Source organism: Lactuca virosa, chromosome 3, assembly GCF_052849685.1.
Source record: "Lactuca virosa cultivar CGN04683 chromosome 3, Lactuca_virosa_CGN04683_v6, whole genome shotgun sequence".
Taxonomy (NCBI): domain Eukaryota; kingdom Viridiplantae; phylum Streptophyta; class Magnoliopsida; order Asterales; family Asteraceae; genus Lactuca; species Lactuca virosa.
In genome coordinates, this window is record NC_136428.1 from 65397928 (window position 1) to 65420908 (window position 22981).

The following is a 22981-nucleotide window of genomic DNA, read 5'->3' on the forward strand; positions in this document are numbered from 1 at the left end:
TACCTGGAAATCCGGATGTTACATTTTGTTTTGTATATAGCTTTTAGATATTATGTAGATAGTCATAGAACAGATGCAATTATATATTGATCCGTAGTTAGCATACGGAATTCAACTGAAAGCCTATTAATATCTAGGATTTTATAAATAATTTAAATTTATTAGTGGATGAGAATTGTTTAAAATATGTTTTATGATTATATTATTTATTATGGTTTTGTGAACATTGAAGGAAACGGGGTATTTGGTTTGATCGGTACGTGTGGTCATGAATGATAGGATCATGGCAATCCATGATATCTAACCATTGGGTGTAGAGGCGATGGACCAGAAGGAGATATACCCTGATGCTAACATCATAAGGATACCACAGACCACATTCATGATATTATAACCTCAAACATGGCTGAGGTAACATGAATCATTCATTCCTTTTATTTACTTTTCCGATGTTTTTTACTGGCTTTTCTTTCTTACTAATTACTCCATATGCAACTACAGGAAGGAGTACGCTAAGCTGAGCCTGAAACATCAAACTGAGAGGCGGAGAAAAAAATCAGTAAAACGTTAGCAAAACTGAAACGATGGTGATCTTATGTGGCACAAAACTTTTGGTATGTATTGCCCCTAACTATAAATCAGATTCAACAAATGAGAAAAGAAAATTCTGCCATGTAGCTTCACATTTATACAGTAAATCATCATCCAACTTTTTTATAATTACAAAATGACTACAATAATTACATCCTAACAGGTACCCCCGCCCTAAAAAGTTTACAGCTTCTATTCTCTTAACATTTGTATTAAATACGTTGCTTTTAAGATTACATTGCAAAAATTAACAGTGTGTCAGACACTCAAAAGCTGAAAGAGTTCACTGCTATAAAAGTAGAACTTAAAGATCGATCCCAGGTAACATATTATTTCCAATTTTTCTTCACTTTCTTAGATCAATTTTCCAACATATCTTCTAACTGTCTAACATCTACGTTAAATTGACTTCTAAATGCAGGAAGACTTCAAATCGGCTCCACTGCTGGAACTTACATCTATTTGAATCCTGTTATTGACAAAACAAAACCTTTGATATCTAGGTAAGAGATACCCGACTTGTGGATGGACGTATACATCATTTTATGAAAATATATTAATAATTAATTTAACAGATTGGTTTGAAGTTATAATATTATACTAATTTATATTTTATTACAAGTGATGAAAACTAAAAAGAAGAAAAAGCAAAACCACCTGAAAAACGGTAATGCTTTGGGACCCACAAAGGTTCGTGTTTTTTGAATCGACACATTTCTTCAAACATCCATCCATTCTCTTTATTTTCAGTAAACTAACTTTTCAAATGGAATTAAAACAGAAAATTGTTGTATTGGCTCTTGATAAAGTGGGAGATGAAACTCCATTGACAAAGAAGAAAGTCAATGAAAGTCGTGTTCTGAGGACAATATCTGATGTGATCATAAAGTGGTGCCTTATGGTGCTATGTGTTGTTGATGTTGAATCTGAAAATAAAGCTTCTTTTGGATTCATTTTATGGGTTCAAAAAGGGGGTATTATCATTGTCTGCTTGTGTTTGCTCAATTCCTGATTTAGAGACACATCTTAAGTTAATTCACCTCCCAGGTAATGACATCACTATTTTTTTCTCCTTTTTTGCTTTCTTTATAACAATAACCCAAATGATGCTTACAATATTGGTCTCATGTATCAAGTTCTTATGATTTAAGCATGAGAATGATAAAATATGAAGTTTGTAGCATTCTATTACTTAATAGCTTTATCATTCTTTTTCATATTTTTCTCTTCAGGTTGTTATACGTAATGAGATGTGATTGCATGGTGCAGTGGACAACAGCTATAGTAAGTCTAAATTATGAAAATAATCTAGATAAAAGTTTTGGGGGTGAAGTAGTGGCCAGATGGTTAATAGTTCTTATTAGAAAAAGAAAGAAAATTGTGCTGCATCATGGTTTTAATAAAAAAAATATTTCTATCAATGCAGTTATTACAAACTGGAAAAAGATTCCTCATTGTTCAAACATAAGCTCAAACACATTAGAGGAGGAAGGGGCCATACATTCCAAGAATTTCCATGGCATCCACATGTTCTATCTCTTGGACTTTATCACACCTGATGATCTAGCCCGCTTTTGGAAGACATACAATCAATGTAAGTTTTATCTACTTTTTTAGGAACCCAGAGTATTGGTTAGTGGTTCCAAAAAAAACTACTCTGATGAATAATCTAATGCTCTATTTTTAGAGTTATTGACTTCTCACCGCATCATCATTTTTACTTTCAATAAATCTAACATGCGATTTAAGATATTATGTAGGTTGACAAAAAATAACCAATTTCCAGTTCTGCCATGATTGATATGTGGTTATATCATCTTTTTTATTACCTGATGTTGTAAAAGAGTTAAATATTGAGATAATTGTATACTTTATATAACGAAAATTTTGAATGCACATATAGAAAGTGGTAATCTGATGTCAAATGACGTCTTTTATAGCATGTCAAATTAGTTAATTTGAAATTTTTTGATAAGAAAACATAAAGTTCAAGTAGTTAAACAACAAAATTGTCCGACATATAACGTCTTTTTTGTTGTATGTTTTTTATTAAATAACAAAATTTCAATTATACCATCAGATCTGTACTTTTTTCATTATATAAAAATGAAAGATACAGGTTCCAAATTATGCTATCACCTATCTTGGGAATGGAGGATGTTGTCAAAACGGGTAGAGCTGAGCCACATAACTAGGTTTGTAAAATTTTAAATTGCATATTAGATAAAAAATACAATATTAACAACAAATTTCGATGTAATATCAATGTATAAATACTCGAATCCGTTTTCAATGATTTTTCAGTAAAGTTGTTAACTTTTCTGATTTTTTTTTCGAGTTCGAAGAAGATGATACCTTCCGATTCTTCCTTATTTTTTTTGAAGGGTATGGTAGCAGTAGAAAGGTTTAAGAGGGTTAAGGCGGTGGTAAATGAATCTGATGCTAGCTTCTACCTACAGGCCTGGTATGTTCTCTATTTACATACAATATGATGGATTTTACACTTTTTTGTTATGGGTGAAACAAATCCCACTACATCATTTTGGAATGTATGGTTAGAATTGAATCTGTAATACTGCCCTTTTATTTCTTTTCATTTTTGTAGATTTTGCCCTGTCACTTGATACTACTATCAACCTGCCCTTTTGATCAGTTAAAGCAGGCACATGCAACATCTTAATAGGATTGTTGAATTCAAATTCAATGGAATTGCAGGAACTTGCTTTTGCTTCATCGTTATTTGTATTAGATAGGTTTGAGTGTTGTTTATTCAAGTATAAGCAATCTGTTATTTCTGCATTTAATTTTAGTTAAATACAATAAATAGCAACCTACTTTCATAACTATGTCTATTGTTTCATCCTCCTGTTATAATATAATACTTCAACATTGATTCCAATCCACATGCACCATTCCAACCCACACAACACCATTTCCGACAGCATCTAGTTTTTCTTAAAAATGTGTAGGAACTACTTAAAGAAGTTTTTTTTGGAGTATTTAGGGTGCGTTTGGTTGTGGAAAATTTTCCAGTTTTCTAGAAATTTTTCCAAGAAAAACGGAAAATTTGAAAACGCGTTTGGTTCATTCAGTTTTCAAAAAAATTTCAAGAAAATGAAAATTTCCAGTTTTCCAAATTGTATGTAAATTAGAAAAGTGATTTTTACAGTTTTTCAAATTTCTAAGATGGAAAAATGAAAACTCCCCCGGTTTCAACCAAACGTGTTTTCTAAAATTTTCATTGAAATTTGAAAGCGAAAACTCAACTCTATTTTCTGAAAACATTTTCATAGAAAATGAAAACAGTTTTCCACAACCAAACGCACCCTTAATTTCCGTCGGAAAAGTGTAGGAACTTCCAAAGGAAATTAAACTAAAAGTGATAACTGCGTTTCTATAGTTTCATTGGAAGACCCTCGGAAATTTGTAGGCAATTACGATACAAACGTTTTCCTCAAAAAAAATTGTAGGAAACGCTTCTAATAGTGACACGTACTTTATGGATTTTATTCCCCTTAGAACGACTTTGTCTTTGTCTTTAGGTATGGTTGATTCCAAACATAGATGGGAAGAAACTAACTCGATTATAACTTAATCTGAAAAAATCCCTTAAAAAGACCACAAGATTGATGCTTTGATGTCCCTTTCGAGATTTAAAGTATAAGTTAAATAAATATAGAATATGAATTTAAAAAATAATAATAATATATAGGGTATATATATGCCATGTGGGCATTAACGAGTCTAGATGCGTGTTAACGTATCCCTCTAGGAATAGGTTAAAGATAACGTAACCGTTATCTTTAGGACGACCTAGTCAATGGTCACAACCCGTCCTAGCGTCAGACCCGGAAAATCGTCCTCGCGCTAGTACCCTGATGCTTGGCCCCCTCGCGCCCAGGTCCAATTCATGACGACAATTTCCAGTCTATAATAAGCTAAAACACAGGTGGTTCTTTCCTAGAGCGACAAATGCAACGCTCAGGGCGATGTCCTCTGTTAACTCTGCAACAATAGCAGATAACTACTAGTGGTGCACGATCCTCCAATGGGACTCCTCCACGTCCTGTTTGACCAGACGAGACAAAGGATAATGGTAGGATCATGTGCAGAGAACAACATGTATAAAAAGAACCCTTCTTCACCAGATGAAGAGATTGCTTTCCTACTCTCCAAAACCCTAATCACCATATTCTCATACAAATACTAACTAGACCGTTAGAGTTTCACCGGATGTTGACTGACGTTATCTCTTCATCGATGTGATTACAGGACTCTATCAAGAAAAAATAATCAAGTGACGGTGTTATGTCCCAAACATATATCACAACATTTGGCACCATCCGGGCGTGTAGTCAAAGCTACACAACCTTGATACGACTCTAGAGGTCGACGGTGACGAGGAAAGGACCTATGGCATCCGACGGAGGAGAAACAAGTCCACTTAAATCCATGCCATTGTTCGATGGCATGCAAGCATCTGCATTAGAGGAACAAGCATCCACCCAAACGCCAACAACACAAGCATCAGGCTCTACGTCGGAAATTACAACGGAAACAATAGCTGCCCTATGGCGACCGCCACCCGTCACAACAGAGCATCTGGTTACAACCACGACTGTAGCACCATAGATAACGGTGACCCAGCAGTTACGACCACCGAATCAGCAGTTGCAACCGGTTTCTCAACCACAATCATTGCTGCAGCAGGCGGAGATGTAAACTTGGTCCACAGGAACCATACTGTCTTCTGTGCAACATCCAATGTCGAACCATCAATTCTCCCCCATAGCAGGCATGTCACACATTCCTCTATTCTCACAACAACCACCGATGTTCAACCCTCACTTCCAGCAATTGTAGGGATCTATTCCCCAAGTGCCACCAGTGCTAGGATCCAACTCTCGCACGATGTCGACGCAGGAGTCTAACCCTCACTCATCGTCGGCGCATCAACTTAATCCCTATGCTCAACAGTCGCAGGGGCCGCACCTGTACATGCTCCAACAATCGGGATCGAGCTTACAGATGCAACAAGGCATACAAACGAGCTCACAACAGCAACCATACATCTCGTAAGCAGCGATGTATAATCTTGCGTACGACAACTCGTATTACGCTCAACAATTCATGATGTGTAGTGGGTTTCGATATCCATACGTGAAAGCCCGGTGAGGAGTACCAACTCTGCTTTTTGCCAGGAACTCTTGTAGTATGAGATTCCACACTCGGCGATGATACCAAAAATTCCAAAGTACAACGGTACCACCGATCCATGTGCACATCGACACTTATGAGTGGACAATGACGTCGTTGAGGATGGATTAACGGTTCACTTGCACGTATTTCCCCGTGTTACGCTATCATGAAATGTGGAAAAATGGTTCAAGGCACTATGACCTGGCAGCATCTCGAGTTTTGAGAAGTTGCGATACCTTTTCCTTAATAATTTCATGCAAAATAGGAAGGGTAAGGGAGATGTAAACTCAATAATGGCATGCAAGAAAAAGGAGGGAGAGTTGATAAGAGCGTATTGTGACAGATTCACTCTGGTAACGCTAACCGCCCTGGGTCATGAGGATTACTTGTCATAGGCGCCTTCACCTAAGGTTTACTTCCTAGTCCTCTACCAAAGAAGATGCAGGGGACGATACCTCAGTCGAGGGATGATCTTAAGTACAAAGTGGAGAAATATCTTTGACAAATTGAAGGTCAAGAGAGAAAAGAAGCTAACGTAAAGGTTGTTGCCAATGCGTACATAAAACAGGAAGAAGAAGTCTCTCGCCCCAACACTGGCCATCTAGAGCGCTAGGACGGGGGCCATGACAAACACAACTAGCACTCACGATATTCTTCCCAGGATATCATCCATTTGGCAAAGACAAACACCAGAACCACCGAATCGATGTCCACGCCATCGAGAAAACCCCTTCGAAGGCGGAAAAGGAAAAGGGAAACTATTGTGAGTTTCACAAAAGCAAAACTCATGATACTGGCGAGTGTACGGTGCTGAAGAAAGAAATTGAAGAAAAACAGGTAAAGGGCGACCTCTCTGGTATCGCAAATGACCTGAGATCCAAGTTCGATGCCGATCAAAAGAACATACGAGCTCAAAAAGATGCGGGCAAGTGTCAAGACAAAAAGAGTGGAATCTTCACTATCACCAGACCCCGCAAAAGGGGCGAGCCCTACAAAGAAAATGACGACACTGAGGTATTATCTAGCAACATACTCAATATCAGATTTTCGATAGAAGACCCAAGGCCACCAAAATGGGATCGCAGGTATCCACTCTTGATAACTTCCTACATACGCCAAACGCAAGTTCATCGTGTCTACATCGACAATGGTAGCAGTATTGACATATTGTATGAACATTGCCCACCTCTTGGAAGGAGGGACTAAAGACTTCGAAATGTAGACCGTTAGTAGGATTTACATGGCATAGCATATGGCCACTGGGCACCATACATCTACCGTTCACCTTGGTCTTTCACGATGGGAAGGATAAGATCACGCGAACGATCGAATTCTTAGTGATGCGTCTCCCAGCAGAGCATAACATCTTGCTTGGGGACCTTCGTTCTTTAAGCTGCAGGCCATACCATCCAGAATCCATGGTATTGTTAAGTTTAGCACACACGTTGGGTCAGCCGCAATAATTACCATTAACCTACGAGCACACCATTTCCATCAAGTCATTGCCGCACCAGAGCTGGTGCAAGCAGAAAAAAAAGTCAAAGGAAGATTTCCACACAGAAACGCACATCATTTACCTGGATTACCCGAAGCAAACAGTCAAAATATGCGCCAGCCTATCGAAAGAAGCAAAAATAAAGCTAGTTTCCCTTTTGAATCAGCACTCCAAGGTCTTCGTATGGCAACCTACAGATATGACAGGGGTCGATCGTGAGGTCATTGAGCATAGCTTGAACAATATCCCGGGGAGCACCTCTATCAAGCAAAAAAAGTGGGCAAGTGGGTGATAGAAACAAGGAAATCAATACAAAGGTGGCAAAGCTGGTAGACGTAGGCATTCTACGGCAGTCCATTTTCCCTACCTGGATAGTGAAGCAAGTGATGAGATGGGCACAAAAACCGGATTCGGGTATAGGATCCGATCCGATCCGGATACCGGATTTAGTCAAAACCGGATTTGACCGAACCGGATCCAAACCGGATCCTCGCTTCGGACTCCATATCGGATTATACCCTAGATCGCAAACCGGATCCGAACCGGTTTTTTTTTACCGTTAAAAAACGGGAATTTTTGAATTTTATTTTTCCTTATAGCCGTTGGAAACCAAAAAAACGGCTAGTTTGACTTTTCTTGACTCTTTGGCCCTTCTAAACACATATAAATACAACCCATTTGCTCCATTTCCATTTTACACAAATTTCTACTACTTTATACTTCTATTTTCATAATCTTCCAAAAAATGAGCTCCCGAAATTCTACCGCGGGTCAAGAGTCGGATGCAACAGTGGTTAAAATCCTACCAACCACTCAGAGTAAAGATGTGTGGGAACATTATGATTTGTGTTTGTTGTCGAACGGGAAAGAAAAAGCAAGGTGCAAGCAATACGAGATGTTTTTGGGAAAAGATGGCAATAGTACGTTGAGGAGTCATACAACAAAAACGTGTCCGGTTGTAAAAGGTCAAGGCGATCCGGATCAACCAAATATTACTCCCGACGGTTCGATCTTTATTTACAACAATAATGACATTCGTGAAAGCTTTTTCAAGTTCGTCATTCAAGAGGGCTTGTCTTTCAACCACTTCGACAACCCACGATTAACAAGGATTTTGCGGGAAAAAATGCAACCACAATACCGGCAAGTAAGTCGCACTTCTCTTAGACGTGATGCTTTAAAGTATTGGGATATAGCCAAAAAAGATATGCAATTGGGATTTTTAAATATAAAAACTGGTGTTTCTTTAACTTGTGATGTTTGGTCCTCCACCGGAACTTGTCCAAAAAGCTATATTGCCGTCACGACACATTAGATAGATCCCTCTACTTGGGTAATGAAAAAACGAGTTATTGCTTTCGAACTTTTTGCGCATCCTCACACGGGGGCACGATTTTTTGCAATTTTAGAAAGCGTTATAGAGACTTATATTTTACACGACAAAATCTTCTCTATTTCGTTTGACAATGCAAGTAACAATACCGCCCCCACAAAAAGATTAATTGCAAAGTATAAACCTATTTTCGATGGCTCGTTTTTTCATACTAGATGCGTTTGTCACATTATTAATCTTGCCGTACAAGATAGTTTAAAAATGATTGATTCGGCGATTGAAAAATTCAAAATTGTGTTAACTAGAGTTTTTGGAAAAAATAAAGCTACAATGGAAAAATATCGAAAATTTGCCATTTCAATTAACGTAACTCCATATAGTCCTCATTGGGATGTTGACACTAGATGGAGTTCAACATGCATGATGTTTGAAAGTTTGACACGCCAAAGAATCTCTTTGCAATTATTTTACGACACAATTTCAAAAGGAAAAAACCCGGTTTCGGATTATGACTGGGATTTGATGGAAGAGTTTGTGGATAAGTTAAAAGTTTTTAAACAATCAACCACTTTTTTATCGGACGTGTATTACCCTACAAGTCCGTTGTTACTAAATGAATTATGGTTGATGTTCGCACAATTGGAGCGTTTTGGACAAAGAAGTGAAATATTTGTTTTGGTTACGAGAACAATGAGACAAAAACTAGTCAAATATTTCAAAGAAATGTCACCACTTTTTACTTGCGCCGCGGCATTAAACCCTTGTATCAATGTTACGGGTGTAGAGGCTTTGATTACCAAAATTTCTATGTCTTTAAATTTGCACAAAGATGACTCAAACTACATCTGTAACTAAATACACACTTTTAATAATACTTTTACTAATTTGTTTGACATTTACGCTACAAAATATGGCAATATGTCAAACATTTTTGCAAGTGTAACCGACTCTACTAGTGGTGCATCGGGTAGTGGTGGGGGTTGAACGGATTTTCATATCGACCTCTATAACTACCTTTTGGAGGAACAAAACAAAAGAGCACGCACATTAACCCCTAGTAGCGAACTTGGAATTTATATGGGGTCAAACTTTTTAAAATTCATGAGTGCACCACAATTTAAAATTTTGGATCTTTTGGCATGGTGGAGAGAAAAGGAAGCGCAATTTCCTATTCTCTCCATCATGGCCCGTGATTTACTAACCGTCCAAGCTTCCACGATAGCTTCGGAATCCGCTTTTTCTTTTAGTGGTAGAGTTTTATCAAAGTTGAGTATGAATCTTACCCCGGTTGCAGTAGAGGTTTGCGTTTGCTTGAAGGATTACTTGGATTTGGTGGAACGTATATAACACTTGGCATCACTAGAAGGCCCACTACCACAAAATGTTGAACCGAAGATCATGGATGAAGAATATGCACAAGGCTTATCAACACCTCCGGAAGATGAAGACGATGACGATGAAGATGAAGACGAAGATGAAGAATATGGTATTGATGAGACCCCTAGTTATTTGCTTGGCGGTTGAAGAATATTTTAGTGAAGGCGACACGAAGTGGAAGACCACAAAAACTATTTCTATTTGGCTAAATGTTATAACGCTACTTTATTATTATTATTATTATTATTATTATTATTATTATTATTATTATTAGTTAAGTAGTTTGAAAACTCTTTCTAATTCGACGTTTGATGTATGTTTTAACTATTTTAATGAACCTATGTTGCAGCTTGTGTTATATATGAGGTCCAAAAAATGTTTTTTTTTAAAAAAAAAAGGTAAATAGGATCGGATTTCGGATCGGATCCTAACCAGATCGGATTAAATCGATTCGGATTCGGGGGTCGAAAAACCGGTCAAATCCGGTTAGGATTTTGGGCTAATTCGGATTCGGTGTGACGTCATGAAACCGGATCGGATCCGGATCCGGATCGAATCAGATCAGATCCTGTGTTTGTGCATCTCTAAGCATGATGGATCATGATGGATGTACATTGACTACTCCGATTTGAATAGTGCTTGCCCAAAGGATCATTACCCCCTCCCGAAGATAGATCAAAAGTTCGAGTCCTTGGAAGGATTTCAGTTCAAGTTCTTCCTTGATGTATACAAGGGCTATCATCAAGTCCAGATGAGAAGAGAAGATGAGGAAAAAACGACCTTTCATACCGATCATGGCACCGTTTGCTACCGGAAGATGCCATTCGGTCTCAAGGATGCCGGGGCAACATACCAGCACCTGATGAGCAAAGTGTTTGCAAAGCAAATAAATAGGAATGTCGAGGTATATGTCGATGATATGGCCATCAAAAGCCATGATGAGGCATAATTGCTCCACGACATCGAAGAAACCTTTCAAACTTTGACGAGGTCACAGATGAAGCATAACCTGGGCAAGTTCACTTTTGGGGTGGAGGAAGGCCAGTTCCTGGGTTAACAAATAACCAATGAAGGAATATCACCAAACCAGGCTAAAATATAGGAGTTCCTCGGCTCTAAAACCCCTTACAACCTTAAGGGATTGCAAGAGATCAATGGAAGGTTAACAACACTCAACAGATTTATCGCCAAGTCGGTCGAGAAAGCTCTCCTACTCTTCCAAAATTTCAAAGGATGTATCCATAAAAACCAATTCAAATGGACACTAAAGGCCGACAAGGCCCTACAACATCTGAACGAAGCTTTGCACTAGCTCCTAACCATGGCGAGCCCCTTGCCAGGAGAAACTTTATAGATGTACTTGGCAACATCCGACAAAGCCATACCATCAGTGATAGCCGTTGAGAGAGAGAGAGAGAGAGAGAGAGAGAGAGAGGGTGAGAGAGAGAGAGAAGAATAAGAAGCAATTGGAAACACACTTCGCGATCGGAGCGCTACAGGGTCCTAGGCTCAATTAACCAATCTTAGAGAAGTTGGTCCTCACATTAATTAGGCAGCCAGGCGACTTAGACACAACTTTCAAGCCCACAAGATTGAGGTTTTGACCAGTTACCGAATAAAGAAAATCCTGTTAAGGCTAGAAAAATCTGGACGCCTAGAAAAATGGGCAATCGAGCTAGGCGAGCATGACATAGTTTATCGACCATGCACCAACATCAATGCTCAAGCCTTGGCATACTTCCTAGACGAAATCCCCGACACGCTAAAGAGCATACCAACGGTCCTGCCAATAGATACTTCTGAACCAGAAGCGAATCGGGACATCTGGGAATTACACTCCGATGGAGCTGATAGCAAGGAAAGGGTCGGGAGTAGGTATAATCCTCAAAAACCCCAACGGCGACGAAATCACGTACGCCTTGGATTCAACTTCTAGGTCTCCAATAACGAGGCCGAGTACGAAGCACATCTAGCAGGACTTCGGCTAGCTAGAGAGGTTGGACTGAAACACCTTGCAGCCCTCAATGACTCCCTCCTCATCACCAATTAGGTCACTGGCACGTACGAGGCCAAGGACCAAAGGATGCAAATGTACCTAAAGACACTTCGATAATTGGCATAATCATTCAAGAGTTTCTCGATCAAACAGACCCCTTGAGGAGAAAATGTGAGGGGCTGATGCTCTTAGCAAGATTCATTGACATCGCTCGACTACCTAACCAAGAAAGTATTGGTGGAAATTATCCCAGAAAGAAACATTGATAACAAACAGGTCAACGTTATCACAACAGCTCTAGATTATACCAGACCCTTCATAGATTATGTACTACATGAGATCCGCCCAAATGACTCCACAGAGGCTTGAAAGATCAAAATCAAGGCACCACAGTTCACTGTAAGAAACACGCAATCATACAAGAGAGGATACTTGGCACCATGGCTAAAGTGTGTAGCAGACTCTGAAGGACAGTCACTTTTGGGAGAAAGCCACATTAGGGAAGCCGAAGCACACGAGGGTGCTCGGGCACTCACCGGAAAAATACTCCGTGTTGGGGTTTATTGACCAGACATCTACAAGAATGCGACCAAGCTCACCAAAAAGTGCCCGGAGTTCCAGACTTTCACTCCCTTCCAAAATCATCACGTTGTGCCACTTAGTAAACTCAGTAGCCCCTGGCACTTTCATCAGTGGGGCATAGATATTGTTGGACCATTTCCCACCGCCCCAAGTGGAGCTAAATTCTTGTTTGTCGCTATCGATTAGTTCACCAAGTCGATCGAGGCCGAGCCCTTGACCACTATCAGAGGGAGACAAATGATAAAATTCATGTGCAAAAGAATCCCCACATGTTTCGACACTCCAAGGGTTCTGAACATCGACAATGGCACGCAGTTTGAAGGAAGCCCCTTAAAAGAATGGTGTGAAGAAAAATGGATCCATCATTGATTTTGTTGGATTAGTGTCTAAGTCCATAACTATTTTGGTATGTACTTAACCCGATGGTGCATGGTCCTTTTGGGTTGCCTTCACCAAAGCAACTTGATAGGATGAATTATGCAGAGAGAGGATTAATTATGATTTATTAATATATTATGAGAATAATATATTAAAGGAGAAATCATATTGTTTAATTAATATTAGTCAATAATTAATTAAGAATTAATTTTGTGGCTAAAAGAGATTAATTAAACTTAGGAGACTAGAATTGTCAATTGTGTGATAGTTGAATATTGGGCTAATGGACTCCATATTAGAGGAGTGGACGAAATCTATGGGGAAACCCATTAGAGTTCGTCCAAGGCCTCTAAAGGAGGAATCCATGGGTTGCTTAGGGCCTAAGCAGTCAAATTAGGGTTTCCTTGTTAGATAACCCTAATAGCCTCACTATTTAAGCACCCCTAGGGCACCAAAAACGTGGGTAACTGATTCCTTAGGGTTTCTATACATTTTTTAGTGCCTCTCCTCTTCTCCTTCTTCATACTCTTGCTCTTGGTCTTTTTGAGCCATTAGAGGAGTGACATTTGTGACTCTAAGCCTTTTAGTAGCAAATTACTACAAGGAATAGATTGTTATTGCTACATAACAATCAAGGAAAGATCTAAACCCTTATTCTTATGTTAATATTGATTATCACATGCTAGATCTAGGGTTTATGGCTTTGGATGGTTATTGCATGTTCATTAGACAAACTAGATCCAAAGCTTTAGGGTTTGCATGTACACCATAGGAATGTTGTAGTGCTCATAACCCATCAGTGGTATCAGAGCCTAGGCTGTTTGTATGATGAATTGATGCTTAATTGTTCATTGTTTGCTTGAAAAATCGAATTTTTTGGGTTCTGACTGGCAGACTCGCCGAGTCCTGGACTCGACGTGTAGGTCCTACTCGACGAGTTCCATTGTGGACTCGACGAGTCCAAGGGTATGGGAGCTAAAATTCGCGATTTACTTGCTGTTTTGGCTTGGGATACTCACCATAAACATTTTTAATTAGTAAAATCTGATTTTTATTGATTTTGGGTGCATATCCTTGCCAAAATAGCAGATAATTGCCAATTAATCAAATATTTGTTGCCTTATATGATAATGTATAATTATTTTAGTTATTTGGTGAATTGTCTTGCAAGTAACTGGACTAGGTCAAAATTAGATACCCAAATTAATTGTTAATTGCCTTATTTGAATTGTTGATCTAGAATGATCTTGATAAAATTTGGAAAAGTTTCAATTTTCTCCCTTTAGGTTTCATAGTTTTAAATTTCAAATTTAAAAGTTTTAGTTTTGAAATTTAAATAGTTAAACCCTAATATTTTGAAATGTTTAGAAACTTGCCCTCAAGTTTTGGAATTTAAATTTGATTAAAAGTTTGATTTTAAAATGTTAAATTCTAAAACCCTAGTTTTGAAAAAGTTCAAATTACACCCTTATGGTTTTATTAAGTTAATTAAAGGTATAATTTAAAGAAAGTTAATAAATCCATAATGATATGGTTTATATTTAATTTAAATTAAAAGTGTAATATATAAAATTAAACCACCTAGTATTTTAAAAGTGTAAAATACACCCTATACTATATATAACATTAAAAGTTTAATATTATATATGTCTAACTTAAACTGCTAGTCTTACCGTTAGTAGGCCTCATTCACGAAGCTGGTCTATAAGGATTGTTTAAGGAAATTGCCTATAAAATGGCGATTGAATGGGTATCCACTCTTACCCACCGCACTCTTGACTAGTGGAGGGTCGTTAGCCGAACGGGTAGGATAGGGCGAACCCTCTCATCATTAAAAGTATAATGAATAAAGTAACTAAATGTTTTATAAAATTCCCAAATCTTAGTTACTTTAGGAAAAAGTGAAATCGATGCAATTCCATGGAATTACACTTTGTACCCTTGTCGAGACAATTAGTGGAGCGTGTGTGGTTAACCGGCACACTAAGTTGGGTTTGGCATTGGTAGCAAAAGGTGACTCAATGTTTTGTCATAGATCGATGGAGCGTGTGTGGTTAACCGGCACGTTGATTAGGTGACTGTAACATTGAGGGCATCACGTACATTCGCATGGTTATTCACACCTTATTTGTGATCCTCGGCATCCCAGTCACAAATGAAGAGCATAATCGAGATTAAACATGACATTGAAAAGTTCAATGAATCTCAAAAGATCTAGGAGTTTCAATTCATTTAAAACTTAAACCTTCTTTTCGTTTTTCATGGTGGAAATTGGTAAATCGTCATTTACATACCTTCAAATGTTCTGCGAGTTGGATTACGGCATCCCTCTTCCAATTTGTAGGATATTGTGTTGAGTCCTAGCCTTAATATCTCATTTGGGTGTTTTATTAAGGACTCAATCAACTAAACTTGAATTTTCTCCCGTTTTATAGATGTCAAAGTCTGACAACTATGGTCTTCCTAAATCCGTTGGAAAAAGTTTTCCATATGAAGATGATGTTCCACGATTGGATTGTGGAAATAGAAATCATGCTTCTCTTCCTCTACCTCCTCCAATAATTCTCCCTGACCCATGTGTTCGAAAACTTGAAAGGTTCAAAGTCACTCAAGCCCTATTGGCAAAAGACATGAAAAATAGAAAGTCAATATGTGCTCATGTCTTGAATAAAAGATAACATATTGATAGTTTGGGAATGTTAGGTGTCGATGTCTCAAGGAAGTTGGCTGTTGACTTGGTTCTTCAGTCACTTCCCGAATCATATGTAAGTTCGTTAGAGAGTACTATATGATGGACCACGACATGACCCTTATTGATTTGAGTTATTTGCTTATTTGCTGCTAAATCAGGAATGATTTGGCGTACTGGTCAGCAAATTTGTCTGGTAAATCAATATCCCAACCCTCTATAGGCAATGGCAACATTGGAAGTCCAGAAAGGTTTTCTCTACGCAAGAGTAAGGCTGAGTCTGAAATAGTCTCGTGTACCATTCCAAGATGAATCCATATGTTTCTACTACCAAAAGAGGGGGAGTTGGTTACGAAGCTGCCCTGACTACCTGAGAGATCTAAGAGATGGGAGAGTCAAGATGTATGGCTCTGCATCAGGTAAAATCCACTATCTAACTCTATTAAGTTCCTTTTAGATTCTTAAAACATGATGTGATAAGATTACATTTGGTGTTTTGTAGAATCAAAGAAGAAAAAGGAAGCTTAAAAGAAAAGAAGTGAGCTAAATCTGGTCATGAAGAAATGGATCTTGATCCCATGATTCAAAGATCAGATTGTTTGAGCTACTACTTTAGAGTTAGGATAGATTGCTAAGTAATATTTACATAGTTTTTCATTTGTAATCACATTGTAAGGAAATTATTTTTCCACAATAAAATAAATTTTGATTTATCTTATTTATGTTTCCTTACGATGGATTTTATGAAAATTGGTGTTTGAATGGCAATATTGTGAATGGATTTGATTCTTAGTTACGTTATTTGTGGTAATGTCAGAAATTTACCAATTGAGGAAAGTTTCTCATCACCCAAGTTTCGATTGGACAGAAACTTGGAATCATGCAACTGGTATTGTGTGATGAATGATAACCTTCGTATTTTGAAATTTGAGATTAATTCCTTGTTCACATAAGTATGTGAGTCAAGTGAAGGACTAGGAGATCTGGTACACAATGTTGTGCACTGGTCAAGTCCACCACAAAGAACGATAAGTTTATTCGTCATGATTTACTAAAAGTCTAGTAAACATGATTATGCTTACAAGATTAAGTGTAATTCTGAATTATTGAAAAGTTTCAATGAATGGCAGAACGAATAAGAAGAATCAAAGAAGGCAGAAAGATAAAAGGTTCTCCAATCTAAGAAGAAGGGAGATTACTTTTGTATCGTGTTTTTATGATCATCTTGGTTATTGTAGGAACCATATTACAATTAATCCTCTAAGGATACCTTAGTGCAATAGTATGGCTAAGAGGAGGAGTCGAGAATTGTCAAAAAAAATGGTTAAGTCAATAAGATGATTTGTACCTCGTTCCAAAATCAATTCTTAGAGTCATACTCCAAGATTGTGAATTGAGTGACATAATCTTAAGTAGGAATGTTCTTACACTAGCACATTTTGGTAAGTTGTGATTTCTTGGATAAGACAAAGACCAACTAGTACCAAATTGTATGTAGGTTTGTCTTGATAAAGACACACACTAACTCTTGAGTATTTGTTTGTCAAGAAATGTTTCTTGATAAGAGAATCTTATATGTCAAGAGGTCAGTGGGAGTCTAAAGATCTTGAAAAGTTTCAAGGACAAATAAAGAAGTAAACCTATTAAACACTAGCACACGACTTGAGGATTGTAACCTATCGTGTTGACAAAATTTTATTTCTGTGCCAATACAGTTGAGTGATTATGCATATGAGTTCTATGAGTTCTCAATTGAATGCATAAGGGCAAACACCTTGATCAATGAAAGTACATTGACTGACGTAGGTGAGCTGCTAAATAACTTGGAAGCAATGGTGGGACCCTTGATGGCAAGAAATTAAGAATGAACAAGTTATGTCCATAAGAGTTTGAATTTGTCACGAACATTATCTTACGATTATGATTATGACAGATTCACATGGATAGGAACACATACACCATAAAGTCTAAGTGTCATAAGGTTTCTCTCCTTCATGAAAATGATTGTGAGGAAACGCTTTCACTAAGAGAGATTTTAAGGAGATAGCGATTATGTAAATTGCATTCTCAAATTCGATTATGATTACGGCATCCCTTTTCATAGTTCGAATTGTGAGATTTGGCAATTAGTTTGAACAATCGAGACTTATTGCTATAAGTTCTGGAATTGTTTAAGACACACATGTGAGCTGTCTAAAGTAAAGGTGTATGAGTTTGAGATGCTTAGATAAAAGCTTATCGAAGCATATCGTATTAGAAACTATGAACTTTGGAAAGTCGATAAGTATTGTCTTTTAGAAGTCCAACTGTTTTCTGAATACGTGTCAAAGCTAGTGGGAGTATAAATGTTATGCTAAAAGGATATAATCATCATGTTAGTGGGAGCATGATCATTATTTTAAGTATTGCAAGTTGGCAATATTAATTATAGAAAAACAAAAGTTTCACTTTCCAAGTGTTTTCTTAATACATGTCAAAGCTAGTGGGAGTATAAATGTTATGCTAAAAGGATATAATCATCATGTTAGTGGGAGCATGATCATTATTTTAAGTATTGCAAGTTGGCAATATTAATTATAGAAAAATAAAAGTTTCACTTTGCAAAGTTGTAGGGGTTGAAAAGTTGTTTTTGCTATAATTAAGGGAGAGAATAGTATACTTCGTTTCAAATCTAAAGGTTTAGATCGAGAAATTTTAATCAAATTTAGTCAAAAAAGATATATGAATGTTATGTTGAAAGGATTCAACTTAAGAGAATTCTATATATATGGAAATATTTGTTGCGTTCTCACACTCGATTATGATTACGACATCCCTTTTCCTAGTTCGAATCGCAAGAACATGGCAAATAGAAATATTATAGCAAAAGACTCGTAAAGTATCATGTTGTTGTAATATTCGACCGTTCTAAAATTTTCCAAATGCCTAGGGCATTAAGAGGGAAAGAGGACTAGAATCGGAATTGACTGAATTAGTTAAGCAACTGTCAAGGATAATCTAAGGTTCGCCAAGGATTGGTCACTTGTGAACAGTTGGAAGTATAGTAATGGAAGGACCATATTGAAATTATTATTATTAGATATGAATCTATTAGTAATGAGTTGTCATATGTAAAATATGGAAATGTTTCCAGATTGGGAGTTGGACGTTAAGAATCTATATGTCTAGATTAGAAACTTTTATGCAAGAAGGATGTTCAAAGGAATGTACTTTGAATGTGAGACTTCATGTCTATGGAATTGTCTTGCAACAATCTCCAATAGAGGACTTTGTAATTTCATTGGCAATAGTCTTTGTGACTTTGGTGCTATGACATTACGAAAGGACTGTTGCATAAAGTGTTAGAATCTAACATATTCTATAAGTGGCAAGAATTTGGTATTCTTACACCTGTGGTAGAGATTGGGAATTGTAAAATGAGTGTGATTGAAAATGTTATTCAATTATACTATTTAACAAAGTAAGGACCATAAGTAAACAGAGTTTGCATGTTAAGAGCATGGGACAATTGTCGTTATAATTCAAGTAAGAAGTTGATTAACCGAAACAACAAATAATGAGTAATCAATATGGTGATTAAATAAAAAGTGTTTTATTTATACTCAAAGGTTTGGGGCCATATAAGATTAGTATTATTCTTGTGTTTCAATTTGCATGTTTTGACTTCCTAAATACTTGAGTTAATTGAGAATAATCGAATTATTTGAACGTTCCACAGTCGCTCATGCTTTGGGAGTAGGTATGAAAGAAGATTGTCATGAATTGGTGTGTAGATTGTCTAAAGTGTATTAGACATAGCAAAAGTTTGCTACAACGTTCCTGAGTGCTTACGAATATGATTTGAGCATTGGATTAAACCCACACTCACTTGGATCGCTTCATGGATTTTATCACGAGTGATTGAGGAGACGAGAATATCTTATATTCTTGAAACCGAGATGTGTGAGTTGTATCTTGCGAGTCGGTTACACATTGATAATATGTAAACGCACCAGTAACTTGGTGTTATAAAACGTATTGTTGTGTGTGATTCGGTGAGTGAGTACAAGCGAGCATTGAGTCGAAGTTTATCCATTCCTTTTACCCAATGTGGGATAAAAGCGATATATGTGGGCCCCTCGATGATTTAGTGATGACAAAGGAAAGTGCTCGGCCGGGCCAGGACTGATTTGATTTGTTCAATTAGTCAGTTGTCATAAATCAGAAATCGGGAAACGACACATAGACTGAGAGAATGATTTCAATCCATGTCTCACGTCTATACGATATCTAGAATGGAGGAATATATGATTCCTTATCTAAAGGACGAGTATCTGATAAGATCAGAGTTGACAGCGGCTTTTGAAAGCTACGATTGCAGATCAGGATCTGAAGTCATACGCAGAATAGTTATTAGACTTATCCAAGTGGGAGACTGTTGGATTAGTGTCTAAGTCCATAATTATTTTGGTATGTACTTGACCCGATGGTGCATGGTCCTTTTGGGTTGCCTTCACAAAAACAACTTGATAGGATGAATTATGGAGAGAGAGGATTAATTATGATTTATTAATATATTATGAGAATAATATATTAAAGGAGAAATCATATTGTTTAATTAATATTAGTCAATAATTAATTAAGAATTAATTTTGTGGCTAAAAGAGATTAATTAAACTTAGGGGACTAGAACTGTCAATTGTGTGATAGTTGAATATTGGGCTAATGGACTCCATATTAGAGGAGTGGATGAAATCTATGGGGAAACCCATTAGAATTCATCCAAGGCCTCTAAAGGAGGAGTCCATGGGTTGCTTAAGGCCTAAGCAGTCAAATTAGGGTTTCCTTGTTAGATAACCCTAATAGCCTCACTATTTAAGCACCCCTAGGGCACCAAAAACGTGGGTAACTGATTCCTTAGGGTTTCTAGACGTTTTTGAGTTCCTCTCCTCTTCTCCTTCTTCATACTCTTGCTCTTGGTGTTTGTGAGCCATTAGAGGAGTGACATTTGTGACTCTAAGCCTTTTAGAAGCAAATTACTACAAGGAATAGATTGTTATTGCTACATAACAATCAAGGTAAGATCTAAACCCTTATTCTTATGTTAATATTGATTATCACATGCTAGATCTAGGGTTTATGGCTTTGGATGATTATTGCATGTTCATTAGACAAACTAGATCCAAAGCTTTAGGGTTTGCATGTACACCATAGGAATGTTGTAGTGCTCATAACCCATCAGATTTGCCTTAGTAGCACATCCCCGAGCCAATGGCTAGATTGATATATCAAACAAGATCATCGTCAGTGGCCTTAAAAAGCGTTTGATAAGGTCTAAGGGGCATGGGTAGAAGAATTGCCCATGGTGCTCTGGATGTATATCACGACCTCAAGGTCCAACACTGGAGAAATACCCTTTAGCTTGACATATGGCACAGAGGTAGTTCTCCCACTTGAGATTCTGACAAGATTGCTACGAGTGACAGACTTCGAACCAAATGCCAACAAAACTAGGCGACGTCGAAACCTAGACATGCTTGATGAGAAACGTGAAGCCGCCTAGCTCTGCCAAGCTGCCTACAAAGATCGCATCGAAAATCACTACAACAGGCGTGCTCGAGTAAAGAAATTCAAGGTAGGATAATGGGTGTTGAGAAAGAACGAGTCCAGTAATGCACAACCTCATGGAAAACTAAGTGTCACCTCGGAAGGCCTGTACAAGATTCTAGAGACATGTCAAAATGGAGCTTAGGTTCTGAAAGCATAAGACGGGAGGCCCATCCCCCGGACCTGGAACGCGCACAATTTGCTCCACTTTTACTCCTAGAGAAAGGAGAAAAGTAGAGTAAGGCACGCCAAGGGCAAGGGCAATGCATTTAAATCCAAATGGATAATCACACCCCATCAAGTAGCTCTATTTTTAAGCTAATCTTCGTGCCAAAGCTTAGTTGTTTTTATCCTTATTAAAAAATGTTGATATCTCCCAAGTACTATCAATACAATGATGAAAATTGACTATTTCAAAAACAGTTGAGATGTTTATTTATATTCAAGATTGATATCATTTCAATAAGAGGTTGTGCACATTTACCAAGTGATAACAAAGGCTGATCATCCATGTCACTTGAGTGAAATCGATGCAAAGATGAAACCAGTACGCTTTAAAGGCTCATAACATTTCCCTAAAAACATATCAATTTAACTCAAAGGGTTATTATCTCAGCCCACGGCATTCTTTTATTTTGATTTATCGTTACTTTTTTATTATCATTTATATATAGCTTATTCAGAAAAACACAATATTCCGAGTGACCCTTAGTTAGTTTTATTTTTTATTTTTATTTTATTATTTTATTGGAAAATTTGATTTTATATATATATATATATATATATATATATATATATATATATATATATATATATATATATATATATATATTAAATCTGAAGAAATAATAAATAAGCACGAAACTTAGTGAGTTCCCCTAAAATACCAACACACAAACAAATAACATATTCAAATAACATCATCTATTGGGTTCGCAGCTAAAAGACTGGATTACCCCTGAGCCCATAGTATGAGTCTGGCTTGCCTATCGAGCCCACAACTCATATTTGGCTTGCTCCTAAGCCCACAACATAAGTCTGACTTGCCCTCGACGCCTACAACTTATGCCTGGCTTGCTCCCTAGTCCAATCGGTTATCAGATTAGAATACAACTGTTCAGCCCTCAGTACGAGTCTGGCATACTAACCGGTCCTCAACTCGTATCTGGAATGCTACTAAGCCCTCAGTATGAGTCTGGCATGCCCTACCTGGCCCTCAACTCATATCTGGAATGCTCTAATACCCTCAAGCCCTCAGTACAAGTCTGCCATACAACCCGATCCTCAACTTGTATCTGGAATGCACCTGAGCCCTCAGTATGAGTCTGGCATTGTGACACCAGTCAAATTTTGGTCAAAAATAAATAGATCAATAATCATAATTGGGATGAACCAAGTGGTAGAGTTTATAACAAGGTTTCTGAAAATATAAAGAACAATGAAATTCGAGTTATAACGAAGAAGTTATGACCAATCGAAAATCCACGACAAAACCGACAAAACACTGTTCAGTGTAAAAAGCGAATTTTCGATAAAATGCTTTTTAGCCTTAACAATTTAAATGAAAGTTGTAGAATATGTTAAACCGAGAACGTTCATAAAAAGAACGTCAAAATCTGACTTCGTATGAGGAAGTTATGATTTTTCGAAGTTTCGGTTTAGCAGTAGACAACTGAAAATACGAAATAAAAATCGATCGATATTTAGCCGACGCAACTTAAACGAGAATCGAAGGTCTCGTCAAAAGTAGCACAA